Here is an 11,103-nt window from a genome sequence, read left to right on the forward strand (position 1 = left end):
AGAAAGAGAAATACGTCTACGGATGCGGGCAACCCCAGATGGTCGCACATCACTTGGAACGCTCGCACAAACGCCCAGCTGTTGGGATGGAGCTGGGCGGCGGCGATGTTGAGCTCGGTAAGGAGCTCCCTTTCGAAACGGGTGAAAGGGAACTTGAGCTTCACCTTCTTGAATAAGGTTGTGTAGACGAAGCAGAAGGGCCCGTCAGCGCTCACCTTATCATCGGCACAAACGGGCAGATCGGGGGGGCAAGGTAGCACTATCATCTTTTCATCGTGCTCCTTATGAAATGTTTGGTGAGGCTCATCCCCCTTTGTCAATCGAAAGACTGCGCCAGCAGTGTTCACGGAAGACGTTTCCCTCAACAGGGTCGAGTTGGCCCAGGGGTAGAGTTTTTTGAAGTCTGGCAGGGGAACGGGGCTCCTCCGGCGATAGGTGGAGTCGCCTGGGCCAGGTTGGGGCGGGAAGGTGCAGGCCTCTCAGCCTGGGAAGATGAAGCACCGCGTGCTCGTGGTGGGATGAGTGCTTGAGAAGAGGGGTGTCGCGATGAAGGAGGAGGATTCAGGGTGATCTTTGAGCGGGTCATTCTCGAAGCTGCAAAGGAAGAAGAAAAGGAAAAATGATCAGGGTTCGCAGAGGCTGACTCGATCGTGGGAGAAGGGTGAAAAGCGAACGAACAAAGGTTCGTTGCGACGATTGACGAAGCCCTAAGTTACGCAGAAGGAGAAATGGAAAAAGCAACCCACAGCGTATGCACCAGACAGTTACAGGATGATGCGAAACGGTTAAAATGCAAGAAAAACCAGTAGAAGAAGGAAAGTAGGTACCTTTTGATGATCAGGAAGACGACGAAGGATGATGGTGATTCAGAATGTTGGAGAGCGCTGAGAGTTTTTTGCAGGAGGAAGTTAGAGCGTTTGTGAATATGAAGAAAAGTGATGGAACAGTGTGGAGTGAAAATGGGTTTAAGAGTTTTTTCGAAATGGGTTTAGGAAGCGCAAACGGTAACTGAAGGTAACCGTTGATGAAGCCACGTGTCGAACGATGGGTGAGGGGTTTGGTGGAGCGTCAGAGAAGCAGAAGGTACAACCACTTGGAATTCTGCGTCAGTGCCACGTAGACCAGTGTTAACGTGACTCCTCTAGTCTTTTCGCTGGACAAGTCCTAGTAGAGATCGCGCTCCCAAGTTAGCTATGCACTGGGCAGTACCATGCATAAGTGATGGATATCCACTAGGAGAGGATTTTATTAATGAAGGAAGAGGATTTTCACCTACACATTTGAAGTTCTTCCTTCTAGTCTTCTCACAAATTAAAAGAAGTCAAAGAGAAGATCAAGCCTAAAGATAAAGAAGTCTACAAACTCTCAAATAATAGGCTTCATATTAAATATCTCTCTTTATAGTTTCTTTTAAATTGTAAATAATATAGAATAATGTTTAGAAAGGTGCTTAGAGGGAAACATGAGACACCTCTTTTGTAAAAGCATCTTTAGGCTTTAGCTTAGCAAATTCTAGAAGCTTGGGGAGTGAGCTTAGTAAGGGGGTGTGATCTTAGGAGTTTTTTGGGTAGCTTAGGGAATAAGCTATGTAAATGACCAGCCCTTACTCCTATAAAAGGAGGGCTTAGGTCCTTCACAATTCAGATTGGAATTTTATAGTAGAGAGACTATACTCAAATTTGGAGAGAAATTGTGAGTCTTGAGTCTTCTTCTTCCTTTGCCTTATCTTGTGAGCAATGGTGAGCTTCAAGTGGCGGCACTCCATCACTTATCTTGGTTCAAGGTTCCAAGTGGCGTGAATGGCTTCTTCCAATTCTCAAAATCCAGCAAGCATCTTATTCTATAAGTGTTCTTCTTCCCTTTTCTTCAATTTTCCATTCGGTAGTTTTGATTCCTAGAGTTTACTTCTTTTTCTACCGTTTATTTTGTGTTTCCAGCATTGTGTTCTTAATTCTGTTTTGGTTCAGTAGCTATCATTTAAATTCTGTCCAGTTTTAATTCTTGTTCTTCTTTCCTTTTGTTTTGATTCAATTTGACAATACATGGACTTCAATATGAGTCTTGGTTGGTGCTTAGTTTTGGTGAGTTCTTGAATTTAGAACATTGATCCAATTCTAAAGTAGAGTGCCTTTTAAATCCAGCTCAAGTTGTTCCTAAGAATGTCAAGAATCATGTGTTCTTGTAGTTACATTCACATCATGTGGTATCTAGAGTCTAGGCTTGTTTTTGCTTAATTCTTGAGTTGTATTGCACTTCACTTTCAAGAGCTCTTTAATTCAAGTTGTTTACCATTCTGTTTTAGGATTTATTTTGAGTTTTCTTGCTGTTTTCTTTTGTTACACCATGTGTTTGTGAAAAGGACTTTAGCACTCATTGTTCATATGAGTATGGCTGCTCTTTTGGAATGGCATTCTCCTTCCTAGAGCTGACCTTAAGCTTCCTTTCACTTGTGGTTATATCTTGTTATATGTCTTTTAATTTTGTAATCATGTCAAGTTTTGTCTTAGTCATGTTATTCCATAATTGTCATTACTTCTAGTAGTACTTTTATTGCTTTAATTGTTTCTTGCTTTGGTTTACTTTCTGTTTTTTGAGTTTATTGCTTGATCCTTTGTGCATTTTCCTTTTTAGATTTGAGTTCATGCTTGTATTTTCATTCTATACAAGTTCCTTTACACAATTTCCATTATGTCTTTGCTAGTTCATCATACTGTTTTTCATTCCTAAATAGGCTCCTCTGTTTTCTTACAAACGTGCTACTGTTTTCAATTTACTGCAATTAATTGGCTCATAGGAAATTTCTGAAAATTTGGATTTACATACTTCAAAGTGTTACAAAAGCATAGAAAAAAGAATCACTCAAAAATTCCAAGTACACAAAAAATGATAAATAAAATACGAAAAGTGTACAATACTGCCGAAAAGAATACGGTAATTGGGCAGCAATTTTGAAAAATTTATTTCTCTCAATTGGCTTACTGTTTTTACCTCATTCCAGTGCCATTTTTGAGTTAAGACATTGAAGTTTCTGTGGTTAATTTTTCACATTCCAGTTCGCTTTCAATCGGTACAGTTAAATCTGTAAACATAGCACAGTTTGCTTTTAAAAAAAAAAAAATTCCAGTAGCTGTTTTCTGTTTTCTTTAATCTACTCTAGCACTTTTCTTTAGGACTCTTTTTGTGTGCCTTCTTTATTCATTGAGTTCCTTATTTTTCTTGATTGTCTTTCATTCATATTCTTTCTAGTTTGTCATACATTGCTCTCTGTTTTTGGTTTAGCTTTTATTGTTTACACCTTTTCTTGCTTGTCTTTTTGTTCTTCTTAAAGTTGTGTGGAGACTTGTTCTTAAGTAAGTTGGTTTGCTGTGACATATTTCACTTGAAGCTACTCCATTCCACAAGAAAGGCTTGGTTGAGGATAGAATATTTTCTTGGAGTGGTTTGAGTGCTTTCTTGGGCATTTTCCAGCAACCTATATCTCACTGTTTTTTAATTGTCTAACAAATTTCTTTCACTGTTTTGTTTTCTGTTTTTGTGTATTTTCTGCTCATGGCTCATTTCTCTAGTGGAGAGTCCTCCAAACCATGCTCACCACAAAAGGCAGCCCTTTATGAGGACTTAAAGAATGCCAAGCAATCCAATGCTCACTACCTTGAGGTGATAAGGAAGATGGAAGCACGACTCCAAAGTTTGGAGTTAAACCGAGAAGACATGCATCAAAACCGTGAGAGAAGAACTCCTCCTCCTAGTCGGCATTCTTCAAGGCACTCCCATGGTTATTATGAAGATAATCCAAGGCCAAGACATCATCACCATGAAGAGAGGCGCCAACATGTGGCTGGCCCTTGTTCTCCTAATGTAAAACTTCCTAGTTTTAGTGGTGAAAGTGATCCCAATGTATACTTAGGATGGGAGGCTAAGGTTGACCAAATTTTTGATGTAAATGGGGTTAGGGATGAGCATAGGGTTAAGTTAGCTTCTTTAGAATTTTTGGACTATGCCATGCAATGGTGGCATCAATACCTCATGGACATTGACCTACACAAGAGGCCGCCCGTGGTCTCTTGGAACGATTTGAAAGCATGTTTACGCGCTAGATTCGTACCACCACACTTTAGGAAAGACCTTATGTTGAAACTCCAACGGTTTCATCAAGGCGCGCTAAATGTGGATGATTACTTTAAACAACTAGACACGCTTTTAATTCGAGTTAATATGGATGACAGTGATGAAGCTAAGATAGCTAGGTTTGTGAGTGGCCTTCGAAGGGACATTCAAGACGTGGTAGAGTTACAAGAATATTCTTCTTTGGAAAATGTGGTGCACCTTGCTAGCAAAATTGAAAATCAACTTGCAAGGAAAAATGCTTTCAAAAATTCTTCTAAGGATAACTACTACCACTCTTCTTGGAAAAATAAAAATAACTCTTTTTCAAATATCCCTTCTAAGGACTCTACTTTCAAACCTAGAGAGTCTAAGCCTTCCACTTCCAATTCTAGGCCTAAATCACCACTTAAAACGTCTAGTAAGAAGTGTTTTAAATGTTTAAGCTATGGACATATTGCTTCTAATTGCCCTTCTAAACGAGCTATGTATATGCATGATGGGGTAGATAGTAGTGAGCATAGGTCCGAATCTTCTAGACATTCCTCACCTTCTAGATCCCCAAGTGAGAGTGAAAGTGAAAGCCCACATGAGGGTGACCTATTAGTAATAAGACGCATGCTTGGACAAGTGTTAAAACCTTTTGATGAAACTCAAAGAGAAAATATATTTCATTCAAGGTGTCTTATTAGTGATAGAGTATGCTCTTTGATTGTAGATGGGGGGAGTTGTGCGAATGTGGCAAGCACAAGAGTGGTAGACAAACTTGGATTGCCTACCATCTCTCATGCCAAGCCCTACAAGTTACAATGGTTGAGTGAGGTGGGTGAGATAGTAGTGAACAAACAAGTCCTCATTACATTTTCCATTGGCAAATATAAAGATGAGGTCTTGTGTGATGTTGTTCCAATGGAAGCTACTCATATACTTTTAGGTAGGCCATGGCAATTTGATAGAAAAGTTTTTCATGATGGCTTTACCAACAAAATTTCTTTTCACTTCCATGGGCACAAAGTCACTCTTAAGTCTCTCTCTCCAAAGGAAGTACATGAGGACCAAGTTAAAATGAGAGAAAAAAGAGAGAAAGAAAATGATATAAAAAGTTCCAAGAGAAGCCTTCTCATGTCCACACAACAAGTTAAAAGGGTAATAGTTACTCAAAAGCCTATTTTTTTAGCTATTCCTAGGACTATTGACTGTGAGTCGGCTAAGGATAGTCCCACATGTTTGGACAATTTGGTAAAGGACTATGAAGATGTGATTCAAGATCCTCCTAAAGGCTTACCACCTTTAAGAGGGATTGAACACCAAATAGACTTAATGCCCAGGGTTTCTTTACCACATCGTTTAGCATATAGGACCAATCCCAAAGAAACTCAAAAAGAAAATGAAAAGGAAATTGAAGTACATGATAAACCGAGTCTTAATACCTTCTCAACTCAATCACTTTTGTTGACTCGTGCTACGCCTACAAGGTCTTCTTCTTCTTTGTCATTTTCATTACCTAAGGTTCCTACTTCCACACCATATTGGATAAAGAATGTTAAGGATGATTTTTTCATATTTCCTATTTTACCAAATAATATCATTCCTAAACAATCTTTTCCAACATGGTCTGTGTATAGACCATCTTTTTCTGAACTCCCAACATTTCAAAGTGATAAGTCATGTTTGCCCATTTCTTCTTGTCTTCTCTTATATAATAGCAAACTGACTTTGTTTTATGCAGGAGTACTGAATTCGTGGACGAATTCTCTCCAACTCGGGGAGTATGATGGATATCCACTAGGAGAGGATTTTATTAATGAAGGAAGAGGATTTTCACCTACACATTTGAAGTTCTTCCTTCTAGTCTTCTCACAAATTAAAAGAAGTCAAAGAGAAGATCAAGCCTAAAGATAAAGAAGTCTACAAACTCTCAAATAATAGGCTTCATATTAAATATCTCTCTTTATAGTTTCTTTTAAATTGTAAATAATATAGAATAATGTTTAGAAAGGTGCTTAGAGGGAAACATGAGACACCTCTTTTGTAAAAGCATCTTTAGGCTTTAGCTTAGCAAATTCTAGAAGCTTGGGGAGTGAGCTTAGTAAGGGGGTGTGATCTTAGGAGTTTTTTGGGTAGCTTAGGGAATAAGCTATGTAAATGACCAGCCCTTACTCCTATAAAAGGAGGGCTTAGGTCCTTCACAATTCAGATTGGAATTTTATAGTAGAGAGACTATACTCAAATTTGGAGAGAAATTGTGAGTCTTGAGTCTTCTTCTTCCTTTGCCTTATCTTGTGAGCAATGGTGAGCTTCAAGTGGCAGCACTCCATCACTTATCTTGGTTCAAGGTTCCAAGTGGCGTGAATGGCTTCTTCCAATTCTCAAAATCCAGCAAGCATCTTATTCTATAAGTGTTCTTCTTCCCTTTTCTTCAATTTTCCATTCGGTAGTTTTGATTCCTAGAGTTTACTTCTTTTTCTACCGTTTATTTTGTGTTTCCAGCATTGTGTTCTTAATTCTGTTTTGGTTCAGTAGCTATCATTTAAATTCTGTCCAGTTTTAATTCTTGTTCTTCTTTCCTTTTGTTTTGATTCAATTTGACAATACATGGACTTCAATATGAGTCTTGGTTGGTGCTTAGTTTTGGTGAGTTCTTGAATTTAGAACATTGATCCAATTCTAAAGTAGAGTGCCTTTTAAATCCAGCTCAAGTTGTTCCTAAGAATGTCAAGAATCATGTGTTCTTGTAGTTACATTCACATCAATAAGTAACTTAGCAAAATGAGAGTAGAAGCAGCGCCCAAGTCAAGGAGGCTCCAGATGAAGGCACGTGTACGACTAGATGCGAGCCACGTGTCCAAGTCTGTAACTGCCAGGAGAGAGAAAGTAACCAGGTATATAAGAGTTCTCAACGAACTTTCTGAGGTACGCGCGTTCAGATTACACTCTTTACGCTTGCGAGTTATAGAGCTTACTGTGAGAGAGAATTTGCACGGTTCCTGTTCTCTTAGTATTTGGTGATTCGGTTACTGACTTGGGCGTTGGAGTGCGATCGGCCGCAGCGGCGCCGTTCTGTTCCTTTGCAGGTTCTTGAGGTGGATCTCGAAGAAGAACGGAGGTTTGAAGCGGTGCGCACGTCGATCCTTTGACGAGGCAGTTTCCAGCGTTCCGGTCAACAGGCATGATCAAAAAGTTAAAAAGTGAACTTGCTGAGAGTAATGAGAAAAAGGTTGTTTTAACTTCGCAACTAGAAGATATGAGTTTGCAGAAAAACCAACAAGAGATTGAAAAAGAAAATCTTGAAAAGCAAATTTATGATTTAAAAGCCGTGAACTTGAAGATTGGTGAAGAGATCGCTCAACTTCGTAACGAAAATCAACTGCTTGATGAAAGAGTTTCGGAGTTATCTTTCACGAAGGATTCTAACACAAACACTATGAAAGTTATGGAGGATGAGATAGAGCAATTGAAGGTGGATGTTTTTGAAGCCCAAAACTTTATTTTGGAGCAACATAAGTTAGGCTTTGTGAAAGCTCTGGAACAGGCGAAGTATTTTTATAAGATTCCCATTGATGAAGGAAATTTTGATGTTAAGAAAGATTTCTATAATGGTGAATTAATGCCTGTTAACGAAATTCCTGAAGATGATACTGGAACTGTTGATGCCGAGAGCTAGATGGATATGTGCTCTCATTTTTGTTTATAGCTCTCGGTTTACTTAACGAAAATCGAATGTTTTGGAATGCTATGATGTCTGATCAGTGTATGGATATTTGCATTCTTAATGTAATCCCTTTTTGGAATTTTATCGTTTATAAAGTTTATTGCTTTCTTTTAATTCGAGTCATTTTTTGTTATTATTAGATATTAGTTTATACCTCTCGGCCTAACCTCTTTTGATTGGAATACTTAATGTTACTTTTTGGTTATCATTAAATATTATCATAAACTTCTCGGCTTTGACTTCTCAGTTATGTGATTTGAATGATTAATTTTGTTTTTCGGTTACAAGTAAATGTTATCACAGACCTTTCGGTCCTAACCTTTCGGTCCTAACCTCTCGGTCCTAACCTCACTATGTTAATCTTTCAGTCACCGAATTTAAATGCTTTAAATGCCATCTTTCGGTTACAAATCCTTAGCTAGACCTCTCGGTTTCTAAAGCCTTGAAGCAATAAGACTGCCTAATGGCGGTTGATTTCTTGGACTTGGTATTGAAATGCCTAATGTTGGATCAGACTTCTCGATTTTTATTTTAAAGTATGCAAAATGGAGGATATCGTAACACTTTGTTTGGAAGGGTTTTTTGGTATTTATTGATTCGGAAAGATTGAACCGAATACTCTCAAAAAGGTACAAAGTCTTCTTCAAGCTCTGTTTCCGTTTCTGATGAATTTACAGAATTTTCAGACACGAGTAATGGGGCTACCAGGAAAGTGATTGTGATGAATGAGGATATTCATTCAATTGTTTCATCTGCCATCATTTCTGTTGTGAAGAATAAAGCTAGTAGTGATATGAGTTCAAGTGAAGAAGGTATAGATCTTGAAGTTGAAGAAAGAGTTGATTGAATCCAGCAAGAGTCTTGAATTCGCTCTCGAGGCCAATTTATTATTGACCACTCAAATCAAAGAGTTGTCGGTTGAATATGAAAGTGCAAAAGAATCATTGAAGGATGAGATTGCTAGGTTATCTGCCAAAATGTTGGAATTTCAAAGTGAAAATCAAAGATTAAAGGAAGACTTGTTTAATTTCTCTGCGACTAAGCAAGTTGATGCCGAAAAGATTCATCATTTAGATCTTGAGATTAGTGAAGTGAAGAAAAACTTATCCAAAGCTGAGAGCTTTATAGTTGAACAACATGAATTGGATCTCTCAAAAGCTCTTCAACAAGCCAAATACTTTTACAATATTCCCATAGATAAAGAAAACTTTGATGTTGGGAAAGATTGTCACAATGGTGAGCTTATCTTAGTTGAAGACATTCCTTATGATGAAATGTCGGAACAAGAGATTGCACACGGCGATGATCATATTAATGTTGAAGAATGATTTAGCTATAACTTCTTATTTTTTGCAATGGCTCCCGGTTACTGATTGTTGAATTTTGATGTATTTTGACTTGGCCTCTTGTTGCCATATTAGTTAAAGGCTTATCAACCTTTCAGTCTTTCTTTCGACCAACCTTTCGGTCTATAACTTGTTGAAAAGAAATAAAATATTGGATGAAAGCTTACCAACCTTTCAGTGTTTCTTTCGGCCTATAACTTATTGAAACTTGATAACATAATTTTTGAAGGCGTTTACCTTTCGGATTTCCTTTCGGCTAACCTTTCGGCCTATAACTTTGTTGAAAATTGATAACATAATTTTTTTGAAGACGTGTTTACCTTTCAAATTTCCTTTCGACCAACCTTTCAGTCTATAACTTGTTGATTTCCTTTCAGCCAACCTTTTGGACTATAACTTGTTGAAAATTGATAACATAATTTTTTAAAGACGTGTTTACCTTTCGAATTTCCTTTCGACCAACCTTTCGGCCTATAACTTGTTGAAAATTGATATCATAATATTTGAAGTCGTGTTTACCTTTCGAATTTCCTTTCGGCCAACCTTTCGGCCTATAACTTGTTGAAAATTGATAACATAATTTTTTGAAGGCGTTTACCTTTCGAATTTCCTTTCGGCTAACCTTTCGACTTATAACTTTCGGATTTCCTTTCGGCTAACCCTTTGGCTAATCTTTCGGCCTATAACTTTGTTGAAAATTGATAACATAATTTTTTTGAAGACGTGTTTACCTTTCGAATTTCCTTTCGGCCAACCTTTCAGCCTATAACTTGTTGATTTCCTTTCGGACTATAACTTGTTGAAAATTGATAACTTAATTTTTTGAAGACGTGTTTACCTTTCGAATTTCCTTTCGGCCAACCTTTCGGCCTATAACTTGTTGAAAATTGACAACATAATATTTGAAGTCGTGTTTACCTTTCGGATTTCCTTTCGGCCAACCTTTCGGCCTATAACTTGTTGAAAATTGATAACATAAATTTTTGAAGGCGTTTACCTTTCGGGTTTCCTTTTGGCTAACCTTTCGGCTTATAACTTTCGGATTTCCTTTCGGTTAACCCTTTGGCTAACCTTTCGGCCTATAACTTTGTTGAAAATTGATAACATAATTTTTTTGAAGACGTGTTTACCTTTCTAATTTCCTTTCAGCCTATAACTTGTTGATTTCCTTTCGGCCAACCTTTCGGACTATTACTTGTTGAAAATTGATAACATAATTTTTTGAAGATGTGTTTACCTTTCGAATTTCCTTTCGGCCAACCTTTCGGCCTATAACTTGTTGAAAATTGATAACATAATATTTGAAGTCGTTTTTTGGATTTCCTTTCGGCCAACCTTTCGGCCTATAACTTGTTGAAAATTCATAACATAATTTTTTGAAGACGTGTTTACCTTTCGGGTTTACTTTCGGCTAACCTTTCGGTTTCTTAAATAAGAACTCCGTTGATTGAGATTTGATTTGAATGAAACACACTTGAGAGAGGGATTTCACCTGGAGTGAAAGCATCTTAATCCGAGAGGCTTGAAGTATGAGATACACTCTCGGGAGGGATTTCACCTGGAGTGAAAGCATCCGGGACCGAGAGGTTTGAAGAACAAGATACACTCTCGGGAGGGATTTCACCTGAAATGAAAGCATCCTGGACCGAAAGGTTTGAAGTACCGTATACACTCCCGGGAGGGATTTCACCTAGAGTGAAAGCATCCTAAACCGAGAGGTTTGAAGTATTTGATACACTCTCGGGAGGGATTTCAATTGGAGTGAAAGCATCCGAGACCGAGAGGTTTGAAGAACAAGATACACTCTCGGGAGGGATTTCACCTTAAATGAAAGCATCCTGGACCGAAAGGTTTGAAGTACCGTATACACTCTCGGGAGGGATTTCACCTAGAGTGAAAGCATCCTGAACCGAGAGGTTTGAAGTACGAGATACACTCTCG

This window comes from Phaseolus vulgaris, chromosome 10 (genome assembly GCF_051622355.1).
Source record: "Phaseolus vulgaris cultivar YP4 chromosome 10, ASM5162235v1, whole genome shotgun sequence".
NCBI classification, from domain to species: domain Eukaryota; kingdom Viridiplantae; phylum Streptophyta; class Magnoliopsida; order Fabales; family Fabaceae; genus Phaseolus; species Phaseolus vulgaris.